The sequence below is a fragment of the Mastigoproctus giganteus genome, chromosome 3 (assembly GCF_048544385.1).
Source record: "Mastigoproctus giganteus isolate SK-2022 chromosome 3, ASM4854438v1, whole genome shotgun sequence".
Taxonomy (NCBI): Eukaryota; Metazoa; Arthropoda; class Arachnida; order Uropygi; family Thelyphonidae; genus Mastigoproctus; species Mastigoproctus giganteus.
Window position 1 is genome coordinate 249,839,861 of NC_143577.1, and position 23,058 is coordinate 249,862,918.

The 23,058-nt window shown below is 40.1% G+C and overlaps 1 protein-coding gene across 1 annotated transcript in view; it reads left to right on the top strand.

Annotated features, from left to right (window-relative positions):
• Nucleotides 1–1,922: 1,922 nt before the first annotated feature.
• LOC150089021 (RIMS-binding protein 2-like) overlaps nucleotides 1,923–23,058 on the top strand; it is a 349,628-nt gene continuing 328,492 nt past the window's right edge. Inside the window, exon 1 of the mRNA XM_090370382.1 lies at nucleotides 1,923–2,044. The gene's annotated coding sequence lies outside the window, so the exon portion shown is untranslated. The remainder of the gene's footprint in view (nucleotides 2,045–23,058) is intronic.

Consider the following 23,058-nt stretch of genomic DNA (forward strand, 5'->3'; position numbering starts at 1 on the left):
CACAGCTACATGTCGTGGGGCTAATCTCATTTCCAGCCCGCTATTATTATAGAAACGCCGTTTCCATGGCAACTCCATTCATCGTTCGGTGACTGAATGTCACACGTATAAGCAAACCTAATGGACCGCACGCGCGTGTCTGCTCCAAGTCGAAATCCCGTGTACCCCTCCATCTCGATGCGTATGTCTACCACCTGCTTACGGATAAGGGGTGGAGAAGGGGATGGGTGATTCGGATTGGGATGTTCATTTTGAATTAATATAGCTCCGTTAGTCTGTCTATTTTCAGTATTGCGCTTTGGGCTGTTCCGGAAGTTTACAAACGTAAGTGTGCGTCATCCTCATGCGGTATCTGAAAGTTTTTATTGAAATTATCTGCATTACGTGTAGTTTTTTCCAGGATCGTTGTTGTTATTTACACGCTAGAATTATATGGTAACCGTTGGTGGAGGGAGTCACGCAAAAAGGCGATTTCCGCATTTCCATATCCCCAGAGATATACCGGACCGGAAGTATTCGCACAAGTAGTCCGACTCTATGATTAATTTCTCTCTCCTCCCTCTGCGTGGTCACTGAAGGGTAGGATAGTTAATAGCACTTGGGAATTGGAGTCACCTTTTTTGCAGTTCGCGTGAAGAACAGAAAACTTTCACTGTCTCTTGGGGTGTGGTTGGGGGGGGGATGGAATGGGCGTCAGCTTGTCGTGGGATGCTAGTCCCCTGGCAGGTGTTTATTCCTAAATACGCTCGTCCATCGATTCCTGTATACGTTGAAAAACACGGTTCTAGGTCATCTCGTTTGGTCACCGAATACCACGTTCGAATGCACATAATTAGGGGTTTCCAAACCGATTTCACAGTGGTTGAACCCGCTTATCAGCCGAAGGTGTGCAACGAGAAAACCGAACGAAAAAAAAAAAAAAAAAGGAAATAGTAAGGTTAAGCTATGAAATTCAAACAATATGAATCAACAATATAAATTTTTCTTTCGACTGGTGCTAGTGTCGCCCCCTTGCGGCGATTAACTTTATATGACTTATAGACGGTTTTATTTTCGATAAAAAGCTGTATTTTTTAAAAATACAGCTTTTTATCGAAATTATTGTTGTTATTGATAAAATTCAGGTTCTTTACCGATTATTTCTGTCTTTAAAATTATTATGGGTCATTTTTTATTTAACTGTTTGTAGGCCTAAATCAGTAAGGCAAATAGTACAAACTATTTTTATTTTTTTCGCGATGTCCCGGGACTCCAAGTTGTAATTACACCATTCTGGTGTTTCATGACCTTTAATGTTGAAGAAGTGAATCATATGGTAAAACTCCCACTTGTGTGTGTTTAAGCTTCAATTGTCACGGTATGTTCTTACCAGTTTACAGTAGTTAAGTAGTAAAAGTATTTGCGAATAATTAATAACTCAAATGGCGTCTTTTCCAGATAAAATGTAGTTATAAATCAGATATTATGTATTTCATGTATTTTATAATTGTAACATAGATGTATTTTTGTAACATAGTTGTATATGTATTTTCACCCTCTAGCCAGTAGCTGTAACCGGGTGTTCTCCTAAGAGAAATAAACTGATGATAATGATAATAATAATAATAATAATAATAATAATAATTTAAGATCTTTTCTCCTCCAGTGACGCTGTCCACGCGGTGCTGCCATCTAGCAGCACATCGTGATAATTGAAGCAGGGGATGATTGTAGTTTCTTGTCGAGCCAATCAGTGAATAGCTTTCCCACGCCCTGGCGTTAGCGCGTGGACTAAGTCCACATGTTGATCATATTCACAAGTTCTGTAATGTCACGATGACTCGAAGTGACTGTATGTGTGTTTTGTCTGGTTAACAATGGCTGTGTAACGTGGTATGTTGACACCAAGAGAGTTTGTGTGTATAGACGTGCTTCCAAGCAACGGCTGTGGGCTACTTCGGCGGTTATTTGATACCAACGGAAATACAAGCGGAGGGACTTCGCAGTTCTCTGCGCGTGCTTTGGCGAGGTCAGAAGAGAGGGTTGTCAGCGAGGAGTTCGAAAGGTAAGTCTGACACGGTAATCTTTCTGCAGATGAACAGGTTACGTTGGTAGAAATTTTTCTTGGTGGATGAGGGGGAAATCTGTGAAATCAAATGGGGGTATTGAGTGTCCTCAATCCCAAACCCAGTCGCCACCAGGTTACGGGATGGTGGGTCCCCTAGATAGGACATCACCCCTTTTGGCCCCTGACTTAAAAAAATCGATTTAAAAATATAGCTCTTAAGCTTTCTATTTATTCCGTTTCCCCCACCCCTATGACAACTCACAGAGATGGGGGGGGGGGGAAGCAGGCGTCTTTTGGATTAAATTCTCGTCACTGGAATTTGAAAATTTCTTTCAGCCATGTTTATGTGGTCTAGACACAGTCGTCCTTGTTCAATTAGGGATGCATAACCAACTCCACCTCTCTCCCCTCAGTAATTACCCTCGCCCCAGCGTCTCCTTCCTCTTCTCCGCCCCCATAGTAACTCAATATTTCTTCCGAACCGTACATCTTTCTCTGTGTCACTTCGGGTTTCGCTGTATCATCAATTTGTGTACCCTGCCTGTGTGGAACCAAGATGGCACGTGCCACTGTTGCGTCCATACGCTTCGCCCGCTTGTGTAAGAAACAAATATCCCTTCTTTCCCCGAGAATGTCGACGTTTTAAGATTTCGTTCTTACTTCCGGCTGGTTGCCGTGGTAACCGAATGAAGATATGCACAATCTGGAGGCGCCTTAAATTCTTACGTAATGCGTTTTGCGGTATCGTGAGCCGCAAGCACGTGTTCTGACTGGTGCTGTGGTATTTCTGCTCTCTTGCACTGCAGAAAGGTATCTACTACCGGTGACGAACATATGGGGCACACAATCGCGCGTTCATCACGGAAGTTCTCGACCGTAATTCGACCTAATGAAAGACTATTGCTTGTATTCGGTTAATTTTAATTTTTTGTTCCTGATACTCTGGAGTCGAACACCCAAAATGTGGAAAAACCGTTATTAGGCTCATTTGTGACCTTCGGAAGTATGCCTTTTGAGTTGCCTAAAGAAGCAATCTCTAAAGGTGCTTAGAAGTAATTTTCAAACGCATCTAGTGGTCTAAAAACAATTACTTGAATGTGTATTAAGTTATTCAATAATAAACAGTTTTTACATTCATATCAGATGGCATGGAAACGTACTTTCTAAATGTCCTTCCTCCAGAGACCTCAAGAAGAATTTTCTTAATGTTCTAATGCTTAAACGCCTTCTTTAATGCCTAAATGTTCTTCCATTGGCCTCAAGAAGTTTTTTTTCTAAATGTCCTTCCTCCAGAGGCCCGAAGAAGTATTTTCTAAATACCCTTACTTCCTCCAGGGTGCCTCAAGAAGACTTTCTAAATATCTTTCGTTTCATTGCCTAAAAAAACAATTTTCTAAATGTCTTTCTATTGGCATGAAGAACTCTAAAACAACCAACTGGCATTTTCTAAATGTCTTTCGAATGACCTAAAGAAAAGCTCCTAAATGTCTCCCTAGTGGCCTAAAGAATTTTCAAAAATTATTTTTCACGACATGAAGTAGCACTTTCTAAATGTCTTTTCAGCGGCCGGAAGTATATTTAGTAAATATCCTTCCAGTGGCCCTAAGAAGCTGTTTGCTTGGTTGTTTTACTGTTTTTGGCCATATTGCCGGGTATATAATATGTCTGTAAATTGCGTTCGTTCTGTTTTCGATTTCCTGTTTGCTGGACGAAAAACCAGAGTTTTCGAGAGTAAAAAAATATGCCACCTTCACCTGAGTCACGTTGTCAAAAAACCCATAAAATCCCTAGCGTCGTTGAACTCATTCACGTCATTCGAACTGAAGTCTTTTCCAAAGTTGAGTGGAAAAAGACAGTGGTGATCAGTGAACTTCATTGATTAATGGTATTAGTGGAGACCCCCAGGGTGCGATGATGGGCCCATTGTTTTCTATGTTTATCAGTGATATTGATGAAGGTATATCAAGCTTAATGTCAAAGTTTGCAATTATACAAAGTTTATTGACAGTATGCTACTGCCACGGGATCTAGAAAACTTAGGCAGATGGGCTGAGAAATGGCATTTCTCAAATGTGAAGTAATGTATATGGGTAGCAGTTACTCCAGAGCAACGTACCGACTATGTGGTATACTACACTCAGGGTAGTGGTAAAATGAAAAAGCCCCGACGGCAATTGTGCAGTCGGATATAAAGTTCTCTGGGCAATTCAGACAGGCTGCCAGGACGGCTCATTTTAGGATGTGGACTGCTGGAACGAGTACAGAAAAGGGCAACGAGGTTGGTGGAGGGTACAAAGGGGTATCTTATCAAGCAAGGCTTCAATTCTGCAAATTGTACCACGTGGAAACGAGGCACATGCAAGTTGATCTGATTGAAGTATTTAATGCTTTGAATTGATTGAGCAAGTTCAATAAATAAATAATGCTGATGGAATTCTTTCTTTTGCTCAGACAAAACACATTAGGGGGCACAAATTCAAATTGAGGAAGGACCGTTGCAGAATGGATGTGCGAAAGTTTGCCTTTAGCCAGCGGGTGGTTGATTGCTGGAACAAACTTCCATCTATTGTTGTGGAAGTTGATAGCTTAAATAAATTCAAGGAAGAGCTAGGGAAACTATTGGAGGGAATGAATGAAATGGGAGGTGTCGTGTTTTTTTGTTTCTTTTGTCTGATGCTCTTATCTTGCTTTCTTGCATCATTTAGCCTTGCTAATGCTAATGTGAACTGATGTTCGACATCTTTGCAATGTTAATTTCTGTGATTATCATTGGTATCATTGATGCAAGACCCACGCAATGTTTTCTACTGTCTTCCTTCAAAAACAGCGTTGTCATCCTGGTTAAACATGGTCTCATATGAACTGTTCTCTCTATTAAAGGAAATGCACTAGCGTATTAAAAAATATTTGTTGGTAAAACGGTTCCCCAAAATCAGATTTTGGAAGAAAATAAAAATTCATTTTATCGTTACAAATAGTAGTATTTTTTGACTTAATTGGCATTTTAAATTTAATTAGAATAATAATAATATAAAGAAATTGATAATGAATTAATCCTTAACTTTTTATGTACAACTGTGATTTCTCAGTTAAAACTTTTATTAACATATTAACCCTCCCCTATCTTTTCTCTTGGAGTTGGGCGGAGGACATTGGGGGTGGGGGGAATATTTTCCTTCCAAACAATGAAAACTAACTGAAAATGATCAGGTCGTTGTCTGCTGTATAAACAATGGTTCGAACCTGTCTGTAAGAAGTAGACCGGGACTGCAACATCCAGAGAAATTGTGCCTCCCACTTAGAAGTGTACTCTGACCCCCATTCTCCTGTAGAAAAAATTATTGCAATCTTCATGCTGTGAAAGTTTCGTCCTTTTCAGTTAAAAACATATTTTTGCTATTAACAGTGGTTCCCAACCAGTGTGCCTTGGCATAATGGCGTGCCGCGAGATTAGAAAAATTACATTGAGTTCTATGGCAATCACTATTTCGGTGTGCCCGTTAATATTCGTTTTTTAACATAACGTGTGACTTGAGTGACAAAAGATTGGAAACCACTGAATTCTAAAATATGTCCTGCGCACGATGTGTAAATAGCTTAACCCTAATTGCCATACACTTAAACCTTGTTAAATGTTTTTGCCCTATACCCTAAGTATTTTTTACGCTTGCAGCGTTCAAGAGATTAGGCGGGAAACCACTTATGCAAATCGCTCCGACTACGTTATCTGTGGATTCAATTAGTAACGGATCGTCTCATTATCGTTCGTATCATTTTCTAAAATGAGGGGTGGAGGTAGCGACACGGCTTGTTACTGTGGTAACGGGTGACCTGTCCGATGACGGCAGAGTAAGTAGGTTTCCGCTCCGGTGATGTGATGAGGGAGTTTGCAACGCTACGATGAAAACAGTAGTTCATCGAAGGGAGGGGAGGGTTACTAGGGGTGAGGGAAAATAAAAAATTTAATAAAATAAAGTAACTAGACAATGAAAAAATGGGTACCGACACGGCATGGAGCGTCTGCTCCTTGAGAGGGCACAGTGATTGACCGCAAAAAACTCCAAAGAAAAGTTACAGAAGTTGAACTGGAACGGAGTCCTTGATTCGACCCGGAAGTTCGAAAATAATGTCCCCAAGTAGTGTTAATGCAAGACATTTTACGAGGGTTGTTCAATAAACAATGATCATAATTATTTTTTCCCCACAACATACCTTTATTAATCATCCATGTTTTGATGGTCCTTTTGAAAGTAGTCCCCATTTGGTGAAATGCGCTTTCTCCAACGTGTCTTCTATTTTTAAAAACATGGTAGAAGCCATTTTTTGACATTCGTTTGAGAATCGCCTCTGATGTCTTTGCAACTTCTGATGTCTGGAAACCTTGCAGCTCCTTCAAATTTGGAAATAAAAAAAATCGCAGGGTGCAAGGTCTGAGCTATAGGGTGGATGAGGAACACATTTGACATTAATGCTGGCTAAGTGCTCGATGACAGTATGAGCAGTGCGTTGTCTCACATTGTCGTGATGCAGTATCCATCTGCGTGCAGTTGTGGTCGTTTACAACGAATGATCACGTCGCACAACATGCTGGTAACCTGCAGAAGCCACAACTTCTGCTTTCTTCGGCGTTTATGAACTTATGTTCTAGGAGCCGCCCATACATAAAATACACACATCACCTTGTGCAGAACCATCTTCAGTAACCGTCGGTTGCAGCCCCCGAGAAACCTCCATGCGAACTTGCTGTTGCTCAGGTGTGAGTGAGTAGTCTTGGAACCCAGCGTGCACAAACAAGAGCGTCTTTTGCCAATGGTCATGGAAAATACAGTGCGTTCTTCTTGATATTCTCAACATTCTGCCAGTTGCCTTACGATGATCTTCCCTCGCGATTACAGAAGTATTTAATGGTTTCTGTTGTGACAGCAATGATGGAGCTCCAGGTCCGCTGATTTTGTGATTGAATCACGTCCATCTTTAAACATTCTAAACCACATTCGAACTGTGCTATATGGAAGCATAGATTCGCCATAAGCCTCTTTTAGTATTTCATGCGCTTCATATCATACTGTTCGAATGTAATGTCCTTTGTTACGTAGGCGAAACTTGACCAACCGCCAAATTCACACCGTGTCAACTGCGCAGCTGCTATGTTGCAGCTCGGTTTGGTCGTAAATTCTGCAGCTCAGCTAGCAATATCAAGGAGTACTGTTGCTCATGAAAAATTATGATCATTCTTTATTGAACAGCAAATGTACCTTAAGCCTAACGTGTACATCGAAGTTTCTGCATATGCAGAAGGAAACTGGACGTAATGCACGTGTGACAGTTTCTTTCTTTTCTTTTGTTTTTCCCTCTTCTATAGGGGAAACTGGTGTGCATCATCCGGGACATCTTGTACGGTGGAATGTTTTGGTTTCACCAATGGCTACAAATCCTGTATGGATGGATTGAGGGGGGGGGCAGGGTTGCTACTGGAAAGAATGGTCGGTAGGGGATGGATAGGAATGCTGTCTCCCTTCACCATCGCGGTCACGGAGAGTTTCTATCCGATGTGCGGAACGCCAAAAACCAGGGATTTCCCGGGCGTGAGAAGTTGTGGCTGCCAGTTCGTCGGAGAGCGAATGTAACTCAGCTCCGTGACCTACAAACGCAAAGACCAAGGTGGGGGGAGAATGAACAAGTAGAGGTCGTACTGAAGAAAGGAAACGCGAAGAGGGTATCCCTCAAAAGCGAGTTTTTTAACCGTTGCTTGTTAAAGTGAAATGCAGGTTGGTTGTATCCACTGCCGACCTGTATACGTTCTTTTGGTTGCCGCAGGCAATTGATTCGCCCAGGTGTGAACGTGTTTCTCCCTAGACATCCGGGTACCGCCTGAGACAGCTTTAATAAAAGCTGACTTCATCGGATCAGACAGGCCAGCTCGACTGTGCACGGGACACAACTCAAGGTGACTGCGAAATAATGCATTGTCCGCCTATTGTTGTATTCGTACTAAATCACGTGGCTGTAAATCAACCCGCATGGCAACCCACTGCTCATTCGTAGGATGGGTAAAGTTCATTGACGAGATTTATTGTTTAGAAGCCAAGGCAACAGAAGGGAGGAACGGAAAATAAACTTCATATTTCTCGTCCTAAAATCTTTTCTTGAGAAGCAGCACATTTTTTATCCTTAGAATGAGGAAAGATCGCGCAATGCGAGATTTATTGAATAAGGGAAGAGGGTGAATGCTTTTTGTGTGCATTAAAATCCAGTCCCCTTTAAATCAATTTTTTAAATCACGTTTAACAAATCAATTGTTATTCAACCTTTATCTCATATTACCTTAATTCTCCATCACACATTCAAACTTTAGCTAATTAACATCTCTAACATTTACAAATTCTAGTCAAAGGGGTTAAACCTGAGCCATAATCTCCGATTCCGAAGATTCTGGTTAAACCAGAATCTTGGAATAACTGCTCCGGTCCGAAGATTCTGGTTAAACCAGAATCTTCGGACCGGAGCAGTTATTCCAAGAAGGGAAAAGAGGAGCCTAGACCTTCCTAAACCGTGAGTAAAGAACTCTAAACTTATTTCATGACAAAGAAAATGAACTAATGGACATATTACACTATAATTTAGAATAACTCTTTCCTGAGTCTATTCGATCTTCCTACTGAAGTAAAACCAGGACTGTACTATTTGTCTCTTCTTGGAATAACTGCTCCGGTCCGAAGATTCTGCAACTTCCTATTATTTGGATGATGCGCCTTCCCTTCTTAAATCAGGCCCTTTCTCTGCTCCTACGCTTTTCAGTCGTAGCACTTCATCTGGACTTCCTGAATTTCTGCGGTCTCCGCAACTCTTACTCTTTTTCTTCTCACTCACCACTGCGCTATCGAGCCAGTAAAAAACCACTCTGATTCCAACTGCACTCCGCGCCACTACTGAACTTTTCCCGAGACAAACGCCTTACCACAACCCTTCCATACCACACCTCGCGTGGGTAAAGTACCTGCCCGGCAACCCAAAGGTCGCGGGTTCGATTCCCGCCTCGGGCTTGGATCAAAGTACTGCAAAAACCTTGGGAGGTGCAATATGGCCACAGAAGCCGATGCGCCAACAACTACCAAATCAAAAAAAAAAAAAAAAAAATCAAAAAACCACACCTCGCGAACGACTAACTCACCTTTTCCCCGGACCCCTCCCCCTTATATACAGGGCTTTCATTTACTTAATCCCCCTTCAATTAATTCCTGATTTCCAGACTGTTCATATCCACCTGAATGTTTCTCTACATTTTTGGCCTTCATCAAGGTATCTGCCGTTAGTTGCTCATTGTCTTAACTTCTGCCAACGATGCCACTAGCCAAAATCTTAGAATCTGTTGATTTTTCCAGTTCCTTAGAAATCAACCCTATTATAGTAAGCGAAAGGCTTACAGTACACACACTGACCAAAAAAATACGAAAGCTTGTATTTAAAATAGTCACAGACAGGGGAAATGCAAAGAAAAATGTCACGTGGGGTGATGACTTATTGCCTCATTGAGCCTAAAGATTGCATGGGCTGTTCGACTGCAGTAATTTGGAGCTAGAATGGGAAAACGCGAGCTCTATCAGACTTTGAAAAAGGTCTTATCGTGGGTGCACGTTTAGCAAGAGCCATGATTCAAGAAAGTAAAGACACAACTGGTTTCTCAAAAGCACCCATCTCAAAGGTTTTTAATGACTGGAAAGAAAGCAGTTCTTTCCATATCTCAAAGTCGTAAATGTGGCAGAAAAACGACACTTCAATAACGAAGCCATCGTACTCAAGAGTCCTGTACGAAAAAAAATAGGGCATCCAGTGTGCAGCAAATTACATTTGAATTCAACCAAGCCCAGATTTGCCTATTTCAATCCGTATCATGCGCAGCGAATTGGGTATTGGCAGTCGCCTGCCTATTCAGAAGTCATTTGCTTCATAGAAGAACAGAAAAAAAATCTCTTGCAGTGGTTCTGGAACGTCATGATTGGACAGTGGAACAATGGAAGAAAGTCCTGTGGTCAAGCAAATCGCGATACATTTTGCTTTGCAGTGATGGTAGGCAGAGAGTGTAGCGAGAACCTCACAAAGCGCTGGACCCTGCTTGCCTTGTTAGGACAGCCCAAGCATCTGAAGGTGATATCAAGGTATGGGGAATGTTTTATAGGCCCTCACTGGATCTGGTGATACCGGTAAAAGGTTGAATGTCATGCAGGGACTATCTGAGTTTTGTTTCAGATCTACTGCAACCCATGCAATATTACATTTTTATCCTGAAGGTAATGGCAAATTTATGCATGACAGTGCAACAGCGCATCGTGCCAGAATAGTTCTGAGAAAATGACACATTCTTCTCCACATTCACCTGACCTCAAGCCTATTGAGAATGTGTGGCATATGCTGGAGACAGCTATTCGCCAACGAAGGCCTCTTTCTTCAACCTTGTTGCAGCTGCAGGATATTTCGTTGGAAAAATGGTTACATTTAGATGAAAATGCACTAAAACACCTTACAGAATCCATGCCGTGTTGTAAATTTGCTGTTATTAGAAGCAAAGGTGGTCCGATTCGACATTGAATAAAGGTTCATATTTTTTTGGCCAGTGTGTGTATTTGCCTATTAACTGTTACTACAACAACTCACAATTATCACAATTAAAATTTTATTGCCCATAGTGAGTTTCTCTATCTCTTTCTCCAATCAGTAAAGGGAAATTGAAATCATCCGTAATAAGACATTTACACTTGTCTGCTCATTCCATCTGCATGTAGAGGCTCTCGTTATATTCTTCATAATCTTCTGGTCTGTAGCATACCACCACTCTCATTATACTTTGACTTCCAACTGATTCATACTGGATACTAAAACTCTGTGCCAAGGTGAACCCAAAAAACCCGAGCGAAAAGTAACAAAGGAAGCTCCAAATTTTTTTTTTTTTTTTTTTGTTTTTAGTCATTCTAAAACACGTTTGGCAGATGGTCGGTATTTGTTGAACAAAATCATTACAGGAGATGAGACCAGATCCGGGTTTTGTATTACTAAAAGAAATGTCAGTCTGAAATGGAGAACAGCGACGTCCAAAGACACAAAAGGATTGCCCGCAAGGAACTTGTTTCTGTAGAATAGAGCTATTCAAAGTAAGTGTCATGACAACCTTGTGACGTTCGCTTCTTATCCCAAAGGGTATCGTCAAATTTTGCCAATGTTCTGATTTCCTTTCACTGCATATATTGATATAATTTATTGATTAAAATACAACTATTGAGTAATAAATTAAATCTCTCGCTCCTCTTACTTTTGTTTTAATCCCGAAACAAAGGAAGTTGCATACGGTTGCGTTATTATCAACTTAAAAATAAGGAGCAAAATAGGCGGGGGAGGATATTATTGAATAAATATGAAATTATAAGTGAAGTGTCAGATTATTTCAGGTGTCAACATGCACTCCCCTTTTTTGGGGAGCGCGTATTGTTTTTATAAATCAGTTTTCTTAACTAGATATGGACAAATCATCTCACTAATCCAGGTATGAAGTGCCCTGGGAACACAGTTGGTGTAATCACTATCTTCCCCACACCGGATGGAAACGACGTGAGTTCGAATTCCATCAATGACGCAAGGAATTTTTATGGGTCTTTTTCACAACGTAGCTGAGTTAGTCGTTTCAGATGAGGGTAGCATGGTTTTTTCTCCCGTAAACTCGCGTTTTTCGTCCAGCAAACAGAAAATCGACTACAGAACGCGTAATTTACAGATAATATATACGGAGCAACATGGCCTTAGTCGCTAATGCTCCTAAAACCTAACAACAACGATATTAATTTATAAAAGTATGTATACTCGGCTAAATTTTGTGCCAAGAGTACGTTATTTCCACTTTTTCTGGAAAATGATTCATGAAAGATGGGAAGATAGTGTATGAATTTTATGGAATATGTTAAAGTTGGGGGAGAAGGTATAAAAGTTTGGGACTCTTTGAAGTATCATGATGAGTTCCCTTTGGAACATTGTGGTCGAGTCGGGAGGTCCCATTTGTTGAAGAAGAACTTGTAGAGAGGGTTCAAAGAAGGATGAACAGCTTAGGAGGTGCAAACTCTGGCAAGTAAACATTTATGGGAGACTTGAATCGGGTATTAAGACTATCAGTAAAATAAACGAGGAAGTATATTTTCACTGGTGGAAGAGAGAAGAAATAGAGGACACATACAGAATTTCTGGCGGTAATAGAAAGCAGGATCTCATGAAATTTACTTTTGGGCAGCGTGTTGTTCATCATTGGAATGAACTGCCTGCCAGTGTGGTCGAGACGAAGAGTCAAGCTTGAAAAGCTGCAGTTGCGCCAAGGCCTGCATTTGTCTACAAATGCAGTTGTCTTGGCACAACTGCAGCTTCTTAAATTTGACTCATACGAAATTCGCTTATCCAGCACCATCCCTCCGAAACCATAGTTTCCATGTATCACTGTGGAATCCCTTCTCCCTTTCCAATCTGCCCTTTGTATCGATTTATCTTCTCATCCAAACGCCCCTGCCCGTTCTGGCCAATCGTTTTCATAAGTTCAGGCTACTTTGCCGACCTCAACTGTCGATTATTTCAAGCAGCCCTAAAACCAGTACGTGAGACAATGACCAAAGGGAAGAAAGTACAACATTGGGTGGATACCTGCAACAAAATCTGCAGCAATTTTATGCTCCCTACCTCTTATATAGGGAAAAATCAGCACGGTTTTTCACTTAAATTGGCACACTGTATCTTGGAAGGATAATGTAGGTAAAAATCGAGAATGGAAGGGTTAGCCGACCTTGACTGTTTCAAGGTCTTCCCACACTTGCTTAAATTACGCAGGACACCTGGCTGGTAATATCGGATGGATTTTCGCTACGTGACACACATTCGCTTTTTTAAATTTAATTTAATTGCATAAGTTGTAAGACAGGTTAGTGAAATTCTGATGTGGTAACAGGCTTGAGGAAACAGCAATGTTATAATTTAACAGGGCTTAATTTTAATGAGAAATTAATGAACAGTTTCCCGAGCACTGCTAGAACTAATCATATATTCAAGTGTAGTCGGTAACTTTACTTGGAAAAGTGCCACCATGAACAATCGTAGGAAACTTGTTCATGCAGAGTTTGTGTTGGTATGTACAATGCGAACAGGAAAACAAAGTTAAAAAGAAAGTAAGGGGTTCTTAATTTGCTCGCGAAGCACATACTGTACATTCAAGAAGAGCGTATCCAATAGATGAGAAATATGAAGATAGTATCGAGGCAGTGTAGTGTGTCAAAAGCATTGAGAAAACAAGAATTAGATCGGGAGTGTGTCCCGTGGTTCGATTGATTTGGATGAATATGACAGCTGTCTGTGCTGACAGTTTCAACATGTTATTAAGGGGCCTTCATTTTCCCACACATGGATTAGGTCACTGACCCAGTAGTAGTATGTTTCCTGATCGATCGGATGGCTTCTTCTTATGCCAATGTTTCAGGGTGCTGCTAGGAAAGTCATTTAGGTGAGCTGGTATCTTAGGTACTCCTTAGGCTCCCGCCTACTTTTGTCTAATTCTCATCTGTATTTAATAACTCAAACAGAATCTAGTTGGTTATTAAATTTAATAGAGACCCCATCTGTAGGTCAACCTACACAAACAAAAAAGTTAACAAATACTGAGAACGACCATTAGCCTGGAGGTGAGTACGGGCACTTAACGCCACCACGAGGAGGTTAGCCATTACTCCATTCTCTCAATAACTGAATCAGTTAATCACTTCCCTTCCCGAAATGAAGCAACACTAACACTTTATGACCACCAACCTGTGGTCACAACTTAAAATAATTAAATGGCTTAGAGCCACCAACGTAAATCTCAAGGTCTATCAAAGCAGCAGAGTCATTCAACTTGCTGCAAAGTTACATAGTTCATAAATTGTTGGGGACCGCATAGGGCAGGAATCCACTACTGGTTTAACAGTACCAGCATAGAATGTCAATACCAAAGCAACTACAGCAGCCGGATCCTCATCCATATATCCCAACCAGATATTCAATGAAGAACTATCACCCAACCGACTAGAGGCGACATTTTATCGTTGACTAACCGAATTCAGCCCTTTTAACGAGGTCTAAGGCCCACGAATATTGAGGGCATAATTTACGTACAACCTCAGAGGGGACACGCCTTCTCCAGAAAAAATTTACACAAAACCGGAAAATTACCACGGTTTGGACAATCCTTAAAGGTGTAATCTGGACCACTACAGTGTCCACAAAAAATCATCTGCCTGATAGTGCCTCGCTGCGTGGCCATAGGCCATGCAGCGAAAACACTAATAGGGACTAAAGATCCCTCACCCTTTGTGATCCTCAATCGACATAAACACCTGTTCTTGATTAGAATTCTAATCTGGAGTGAGGCCTGCACTCGGTGCAGACTTATATACAATAGACTTTCAGAATAACGGCACCTTCGGGGATTCAAGGTACCGTTATTTCGATTTTTCTGTTATCTAGGAAGTTTTAATATACTTAATGCAGAAATAATGAGGCTAAATAAGAAACAGGGGGGGATTAAGAATTCAATTTTATTAACTACACATAAAAAAAAACATAAACATGTGACGATCCAATATTATATTCTGCCATTAATACACTTCTACTTACACCGCGTTCTATTTTCTTTATTGATCAAGTTTTTCACTAAGTTTTAATATTTGTTCTTCTCTGTAAGGGTTACTTACTTTAGGGCCTTAATGAGTGAGGGGTTTTTAATTTAAAATAAATGTAAAAAATCCGTGGTATCAGGACAGAATTCACTTTCAAAATGGAGAACGTGAACAAGTACAGTAATCACGTGACTTGGCGATTTCTTTCTTTTTTTTTTTTTTTTTTTTCAGGCACTGCAAGACATCTGCGCTCTATGTAAACATCCGATCTCAAGGTGCCGTTATTTCGACAGTCTACTGTATTGGCTTCTGCTTGCATTTGTTCCTCGTGAACACTGTAACTGATTGACAGAATTCGTCTTCAAAAACATCAGAGTCTCTTAAATTTCTTTTCCAGAGAAACTGTTTTAAATGTTCACAAGTCACAGTCTTATCCAAGTCAAAATTTACCAGTTTAAGGGCAAGCCTAGCGGGCCTATCCACCTCCAGGCCAAACTTTGAAACCGTTGGACCTTTCTGATGGTTGCTAGGTCTTGCTCCGTAAGCACCTCGGTAACCACACGCTTGTCTTGTCTCTTATGGGATGCTTTGACACAACCTTGAGATCAGTCAGTATCGTCAGACCATTTCCAGTAACTATTCTCAACATCTTGACTACTATTATACTGGCTCGTTACAGCCTTCACAATGACTCTCCGTTCCGGACGAGCCACTTCAGCATAGGATTTTCCCTGAGCTCGTTCTTGATTCGGGGCACCCTGAGACAACTTTGCCTCAAAGGCTTCCTAGCAGAATCTCCCTCTTTAGTTGGGACATCCATAGCCACCTTCGCATCTCTGGTTCGAGGAGAGAAACCCCACGCGAGATCGTTGAACTCTGGGTCCTTCAGTATTAAGCAGCCTTGGATGCACTCGCTGAAGCCCTAGCAGTTTTGTTTTTAGTCATTTTAGACACAGGTGTAACAAGCTCAATACCGAGGAAGGTGGTTAACACCTCTGGATCCATAGTAGATATTAGTCTATCTTGTACCCTCTTGTATATTGTGTATGTTCTGCCTAAACTCAGCCTTTTCTTTAGGTCAAATGGGACACGATTACCATGTTCTTCAACAATAGCTCGAGAATTTCTAGAAATAATGATCGTGAGGTTAGCTTCTAGGGGGAGTAAAAAGAGTGAAGTAAAATGTATATTCAACATCTCATTTACACGAGATATTTGAGGATCCCTGAAACCTGTCCCGAACGTACTGAGGAGCGCAACTTGGTGCCGATCATTAGCCACTCTCCCGATCTTGTGCAAAATTTTAACGTCACATCCTCTATCTCTTTGTCAACGTCATTTAAAAAAAATCATAAAACAGGAGCGGTTCCAGCTCCATTCCCTGAGGGACTCCACTTCTGGATGGAGCCATAGTCGAGTGTTCGAACACAAAGGTACAGTACTACACGCGTTTGAATTGAATGTGAGATTTAGTTCATGTGACTGCTAAATGATCTTGTATTCTCCATATCTTGTCGACTCCTCTGATTTATGTGGCTGGCCGAGACTATAAATAACAAGCTCATCTTCTGCATGATTTTTGGTACCATTGAAGACAGATTGATCACTCTATAGTTACGCACTTTGTTCTTTGAACTATCTTTATGGATTGAATTCTTTTCCAATCTCAGGGAATCATCTCTAAGCCTAATAAAGTCCTTGATGTACTTCGTCGCCGCTTACCTTAAAATAACTGTAGATTTGGTTTTCATTTCAATTATTTCATAGCGCTCAAGTTCACTTGCACAGCTTCTCAGTGAAATTTTTCATTCGTAAAGATCAATGAGAAGCACACGTTTAATTTATAAGCTGGGTTATCAATGCTCTCCCGTATCTATTAAGTAAGAGTCCGATCTGAGTTTGATCTGAAATTCTACTCATTAGGAACTGTTCACAAATCTAATAACTAAAAGTGATAAAAGAGATATTTAAGGAAGTATCTCTAGAAAAGCTGACCTTTGTACACCTATAAGAGTTATTGTCAAGGCTTCCACCAAAAGACGGTTCATGATCTTGATAAATTTCTAATGTCCCTCTTATATGTGATCTGGAAGAAAGGGACTGATTTATACCGACCAACTACAGAATAGTTTTCTAACATCACTGATGACTTGAACAGATTAGTAATGAGCTAAACTGATACAACTGTTCTCCAGACGACAGGTATTAAGCGTTTGTGTGATCACTTAAAATGGATTGGAAGAGAAATTATCACCCTTGTCTGTGAAAGATCCACGATAATTTCTTAAGAAATGTTTATTAGTAGTAGTGGCAAATGATGCGAGAAAGCAAGCTTATAAAGCAACTAAAGAAAAGTTTTCGGTCTTGAAGATGAGTAAAGCTGCTGGAGTTGTGATGGAACATACCCAGTATTTTTGAGAGAGGCGCAATGGGCGCATTGAACCATTAAGATTAATTACGTTGGACTCAGGAGAAGTGCCGACATATCCCAATACATAAAGACAGCTAGCTATAAGGGCGAAGTGGGTAATTATAGACCTGTCAGTCTGACTTCAGCGTTAGGGAAATTCATGGAGGCAGTGATCAAGAGTGAAATACAGAAATATTTAGACAGAAATTGTATTCTGAAAGAAACACTATGGTTTTGTAAAGGAAAAATCATATTTAAGTAATCTGATTAGTTGGGTGTAGGAAATAATATTGACATTGTTTATTTGGATTTTAGGAAAGCATTTGAGATGTTGCTATACGAGCTGGAACATGGTGGATCACGAGTTTCATTCTAAGATGGCTCACAGGGATCTTAATGAATCTTAATTCTCTGCTTCCTGTCCTCAGGAAGCAGAGGACTGAGATTAATGGTTGTTCTTCAAATTGGGCTAATATTAGAAATGGAGTCCCTCAAGGATCAGTTTCAGGTTGTTTCTGTTTTTCTTAAATGACATTGACGAATGGATATAGGGAGTGATGTCAAAATTTGCAGATGATATCAAGATTAGGAGAGTAATTAATGACCAGTGCCAAGAAACTTTTCTTCAGAACGACTTTGATAGATTTCAGAGATGATCAGAGAAGTGGCAGCTATGTTTTAATGCGGAAAAATGCAAGGCTTTGCACTTATAAGAGAATAGAAAGAGAGTAGAGGGGGAGGAGGGGACAGATTTGAGCGTTACTATCCAGACAGACATGAAGCTCTCCGAAAAGTATATAGGCAGACAGCAAGAAGGGTCCATGGTGTTCTATTGATGATTTATCTAACAAATGCTTGTTGAGATAGGGAGGTCATAATCTCACAGTATAAGGCAATTAGAACTTACCTTAGTATGGACACAACACCTTAAAAAAAAAAAAAAAGACATTGAGCTTCTTGAAAGAATCCCATGAGGGCAATCCTCTTGGCAAGATTTGCAAAAGGATGCCCTTATGAAGATAGATTTCCAATCTGTGTATTGCAGAACTTGATAATCTGGCACTTTAGAGGGGATTTCATTCTGGTCTGTAAGGCTCAGAAAGGGAACAATAAATTGAAGGTTATGGTAAAACTAGGGCAGCACATAAATTTATATTATGAGGAAAGAGTTTTATATTAAAGTATGGGAAATTTTATTTTACCCAACGAGTTGTAAATCAATGGAATAAGTTACTTCTGTGGGTGATTGGAGCTGATAGTTTGGGGGAAAATGAAAAGTCAACTCGATCAGCACATACGTAATGAATGGAATAACGCAGGAAGGGTTAATAATTATTATTATTTTAATTTTGTTTTTCTGGCACACAAAAAGCCTAGGGCTTCGTTGCAAATGTTAACAGTGATTTGTTCAAATGTTTCTCCAATTTATAAAGGTGGTTTTGTTTCAAGGTAAAATGGGTTGTGACACTCACGATTAAGGATCTACCGCCGAAGCATCTGGACAACAATGGATTCAAACGAGACACAGAGCATGGTTTACCTAACTTTAATTAGGTTAAGGCGCTAACTTTTCTTATCCTTCGATTGATAATTACATCGTGTGACTGGGAGTCAGTCACGTTCTTTCCATAATGGAGGCCTCTCGTTTTGAAGAGGAAAGGGAGGACGAAGCAACTTAAACTGTTCTAATTCAACTTCTTACGTCTGTGAAAAATACGCTCGATGCTTTACAAATTGTTTAAGAAACGTTAGGTTTCTCGGGCGGCCTTGAAACACTCAACTGGTTTTGACATTTCCTCGAAAGCTAACTTCCCACGTTCTTTTCAGAGATATTATTCATCAAAGAACTTTCTCCCAAAGATATTCCTATGGTTTCGTAGAAATAAGTGCTGCTCATCTATGCAGTCTTCCTCGTATCGTTGGTGCCAGTGCAGAAATTATTCCTAGAACTTTCTACCATTCAACCCAAGATTAAAAAAAAAAAAAAAATCGTTTCTAACCACCAAACAGTATATTTTTTAAAAGTAAAGTTTAAATGTCAAGTTCTGCAAGAAATAATTGACATGTAAATTGTGGAAATGATGAATATCACTTTTATTTCACGGTTTTTCATCCAGAAAAATCGCCTTAGGAGAATAAATGTAGATTTTCTTGTAGCCTGTAAGAGGATTGGGTATCATCTGGATACTGGGGGAGAGGAAGACTGAGAACTTTCTTCCTCTTGCCTATCATCGTAAGGAAGGGGGGGGGGGGGGTAGACAATAATTGTGACCTAAGTATTATTTACATAGATATACCGGCATACAAATTACGCGCAGTGAACTTGACAAAGAATGTTGTGTGGGAAATGAAGACTGTGACAGTGGTTGGAATCCTTATCACTACCCGACCTTCCTTGAACGTTTATGGCGATATTCCAACCGTGTCTGATGTTGCGGAAGGCACGAGACATTTTCCAACAACAATAACATTAAATTACAGACTGTTGAAGACGTTCCAGTCATTTGATTTTTTTATGTCCGTCTCCAATTGTGAATAAAGTCCAAAATGACAGTATTTGCCCGAATCTGGCGGAGATAATAGAGCTGAAGACGTTCCCTGTGTACCCACTCGCCAACTTGCTCCTTTCGTAATAGAACTTCTCGTTCGCCGATTTGAAATATGATCAAAGAGGAAATTGCGTATTTACCCACCGGAAGTTGGCTAAAAAAGCAAACGGAAGTTTTGATTATACGTCTGCTTTTGAACTTGGAGTTTATTTCAAAAGAATTTTCACAATTAATTTCATACTTCTGAAATATCAGCGCAAATTGCTCCTGTTTATTATTAAATCTGAAATTGAAAATTTGAAATAATAATTATGTTTTTTTTAATGAAAACACCAAACACAAAAGGTATTAGAACTTATAATACTTATTACCATGCTTTGGTCGAAGGTTTAGAAGACAGAAGATTCTTGTTGGAAAAGACGAAAAGTTGGTTCGAAGTTGGACATTAAATGGATGTTGACTGGTTGTGGCACGTGTTCGGACTAGTTTCGAAGAGAGAGCGGAATTGCAGAGTCCAATTCAGAAGGACAGTGCCCATGGAAGTATGTATACAGGGTGTCTCAAAAATACACAGTAAAACTTCAGGAATGAGTTCCTCATATGTAGACAATAAAAATATTTTATATCAACATAGTTCCGGAAATGCTTGGTTCCCGAGTTATTAACCGGAATGTCTTATCTCCCGCAGGTGATTTCCTTTCATCACAAGGTACTGATAGAATCTGGTGGTTTTCCATTCCGACCATGTACTCAAATCAGGAGCAAGCGGATATGCACTTTATGTGCTGTTTGGCGGACGGCAATGCTCTGGAGGCTCATCGTTTGTACCACGAAAGGTTCTCAGAACGGAGATGACCAGACAGGAAAACTTTTGAAGGTATCCATCGCCGCCTTTGTGAACATGGGACCTTTACACCTCGTGCTGCCGACAGAGGACGACCAAGATCTACAACTCCTGAAGTAGAGGGGTAGACCAACTGCCTGGCCTCTACGCTCAGCTGATTTAAACCCACTAGATTTCTTCTTGTAGTGCCATTTAAAGTCATTGGAGTATTCGACTCCGGTAGCTGATGTGGAAACTCTCCGCAATCGAATTGTAACAGGTTGTGAGACAATACGAAACATGCCAGGAATTTGGCATCGTCTTCGTGAGTCCATGAGACGTCGATGTGAGGCCCGTATTCAGGCAGAAGGTGGACATTTTGAACAATTACTACAAGGTGATGTGAACAGTTAAGTGTCATAGACAGACAGACTTCAAAACTCGGAAACCAAGCATTTCCTGAACTATGTAGTATTAGTATTAGTAATGGCCGCATGGTGCAAGAAAGCCTATGGCTTATGCTGCACCAGACGGGGAAAAAAAAAACCTGAATAAAACAATGATAGAAAAAAAAATAATAATAATAATTAATAAAAGAAAAGGAAATTAAAATTAATTTTAATTTCCAAGAAATGAAATTAATTTATTGTCTACATATGAGGAACTCATTCCTAAAGTTATGCCATGTATTTTTGAGACACCTTGTAGAAAAGGCATGCAGCAGAAAGACAACGTCAATGTGACAGCGAGTGGAGAGACTCTATTAGGGATGAGTCATTAATTAACCTGATTGGAGAGCAATGTCCATGGTAGGGCGGATTTGCGATTTGTACAGAGTGAACAGCTGTTTGGAAGAAAAGTAATGCCGAGAGCGAAAGAGAAAATCCAGTTTTTTTAAATACAGAGGAAGCACTATTTGTAATGTGCTTATGCCAAGAGAGATTAGAAGTCCGGGTAATCCCGAATTGAGATACATGTATATGATCTTGTCGTCAAAGATAAGCACAGGAGCAGAAGAATAATTTTTGCCAGATATAAGACAGAGCCGAGTTTTTGAAGGATTGAAATCGACTTGAAAGTTTGTGCATGGCAAGGTTTCTCAATCTGGAAGGAGGAATTTAATGCGTTATCATCAGCAAAATTATGGATAGATTACCGGTCAATGAAAGAAGGTTATTAATATACAAGAGGAAAAGAGTGGGAGAAAGAACTGAATCTCAACTGATGCTGGTGTTAAGAAAGAACACCAACATCAGTGGAGAAGTTAGAAGACAGAGATACCATCACCTGCAGTGAGCAGACAGAGAGAAAACTAGAAACTCAATTACAAAAAACAGTTGGAAAACCATAAGATGGAAGCTTATTTAGAAGACCTTTATGCACGATCAAAAGCCTTTTAAATGTCAAGAGCAACTGCTCTCGAGTTCAAACTTTCCATTGAATTTGTCTATAGATGGGTAACATAAGCCAATATATCGACATTGGCGGAATCCATGTTTGCGATTACTGATCAGACGGAAACTTTCCAAATAGTTTAGGAGTTGGCGGTTAATGGATTTCTACATGAAAAGCAGCACTATAAAGTAATTAATTTAAATTAAATTAAATAATCATTAAATGAAATTTTAATGGTCTGTTCGTTATAACACATTGGGTTCCAGAATCTCTTGGTTTTAACTAGTGATGGTCATTAATCTCGAGTCATAATCGATTATTTTTGTTATAGTAAATCGTTTTATTATACTCATATCATTCGAAAATTCATTCGATTTTTCGATATTTAAATTTCAATAATCATGATTAGTGGTTGGTAACTACAAATCATTCTATTTCCAGTGCTCCATTATGGAACTTATTAGAATATGCCTATCACTAGTTTTAACAGGTGAAAGTTATTCGTAACGTATGACTGTTAGCTACTTGTGAATGAAAAAAAGTTCCTTATCGGGGACATTTCTCATGCCACTCTAAAAAAGCGATGCTACAGTCGAGGAGGCACACATTCGAAACAGGAGGATTTTTTCCCCCAAGCCGAATGGAAAAACCCTGTTTCTGTCGTTCGTTGCAACGGGTCTCGGTGACTGGATACCCCAATATAGACTCCGTTGTCGGACAGGCTTTGTTACGGTCCCATATCCGTCCAACTGTCAGAGCGTTATGGACGATAATTTGCGTAATCACTTGCCTTGTGCAGGGTCTTCAGACTGCACATACATGTCACGCATGCAAAGGGAACTAAACCTGTATTGTATACGGTTTTATAGCACTGACCCCTAAACCCAAGGGCATCAGACGACCACTGTGAAATAACAAAGGCACTATGGTTTCCGATGGCCGTGCTTCTAAGAAAAATAAAGATAGCAGACATAATAGAGATAATGACACAAAGCGCCATCTAACAGCCATAGACTGAATATGGTCGCTGGGAATTTTTTTGTTTGTTTGCTGTTTTTATCAAAAACCAGAAGCTGTGCTATCCAGTCAAGTGGATTGTAGTTTAGCTGAACATTCGAGCGAATCAGTTGTGTCATTAGACATTTAAGCACACGATCTTGGCT